Consider the following 1,640-nt stretch of genomic DNA (forward strand, 5'->3'; position numbering starts at 1 on the left):
GGAGAATCGTCCGTGGAGATAATCAAATTTCGATCAGCTGTTACAGTGATTAAAAACATTGCACTTTTAAGTTGCTCAGACTCGTCGATTTTCTAATTTAAATACCCCCCTCCCCCCACCTTCCATTGATTCGTACGATATTTTTTATAAAAAATATATGGCTATTATCGTTTTGTTCATGTCTGTAGAGTTGACCCTAAGTCCAGCTTTTTAAGTTTTTTTTTGTTATTTTTACCCGTATAATTCTATATAATATAACAAAGACCTTCAATTTCCCTTAAATAACTCAAGCTAGGCAAAAAACAGGGGGCACACTAGAGAATTTCTGTGTACAAATTAAGTCTCTACAAGTCGCTACACTTAAGAATATAACATCCACGCGAGGGGCTACTCACTGAGAAATCTGGAAATTTTAAACAATGAATGGGGCAGTCTTAATCGAATTCGCATAGAGAGTGCTAGGATTTCTTTGGGATTAATGGGGTTTTCAAGATTTACAAAACTTCTTGAGTTCAGGTATCTTAAGGAGAAATCAGACTCGGCTCAGCTTGGCGGCGTTCGGATGGAGTCGGCCATTAGTTCGACTCACCGAGGCAGCGTTCGCATCACGAACGTGGAAATGTGTGAATGCTTTATGGCGTGAATGCTCCAGGCTTGGCGAAAGATTTCCAAGATTTCTAAAAGTTCCTTAAAGAGTTCTCCTAGGATTTCCAGCGCAGCAATCTAAGAATTCGTAGTGACCAGTCCCTCGCATCCATGTGTCTACTTTCGTGTATACTGGTATTCTCAAAATACACTACACAATATGCCTAGATTTCCTCTTATTTCCTGCATCTAGGGGAAAACTGTGACGTGTACGAGAAATTCTGAGGTCAGATTCGAATTAAGCAGGCAACTTTTTTCGGACTTCTGTGACCAAAAACTTCTTAGGCTTTTTCGTACTTTTTGCATCTAGGGGGAAAATGGTAGAAGCCCGAAAAATATGGTGGCCAAATTGAGATTAAGAGCGCAAAACTGCAAAGAATATAGCATTTTGATCATTTTTTGCAATATAAGTCTTTAGAACATGAGAAAGACCTTCAGTTACACTAGATTTATCCTAGCTAGGGGAAACAGAAAGTACACTGGGGAATTTTTGTGTATGGATTTGGTCTTTACGAACCCGAAAACATAAGAATATGACACCAGTAAGTTTATTCTTCCGTATGCTGGTATTATCAAAATAATATGCAGAATATCCCTAGATTTCCATCTGTTTACTGCATGTAGGGGAACACTGAGACGTGTACGAGAAATTCTGAGGAAAGATTTAAATTCAGATGCTCAAAATATATACATATAGCCTTGTCACTTTTCTCGTCCAGATAACATTTTTGTGTGTATGTTTAATCAACAAACCCCAAAAACCACCACTGGCGCACTCAACCAAACATATTCTTCAACTAAAATAGCCATAAAACTTTCCAGTTATTGATAATCAACTTACAATAAGATTGATCTGATTGGATTTAGGTACATTTTTTTAATATTATCAATTTTTCTAAAGTATAATAAAATATATAATCTTTTCTCGGTTTTTCGTTCATCACTATAGGGTTTGCCCAATAAGAACAATAGAGTTCTATTATATTCTGTTCCAA

This window comes from Belonocnema kinseyi, chromosome 4 (genome assembly GCF_010883055.1).
Source record: "Belonocnema kinseyi isolate 2016_QV_RU_SX_M_011 chromosome 4, B_treatae_v1, whole genome shotgun sequence".
Classification (NCBI taxonomy): Eukaryota; Metazoa; Arthropoda; class Insecta; order Hymenoptera; family Cynipidae; genus Belonocnema; species Belonocnema kinseyi.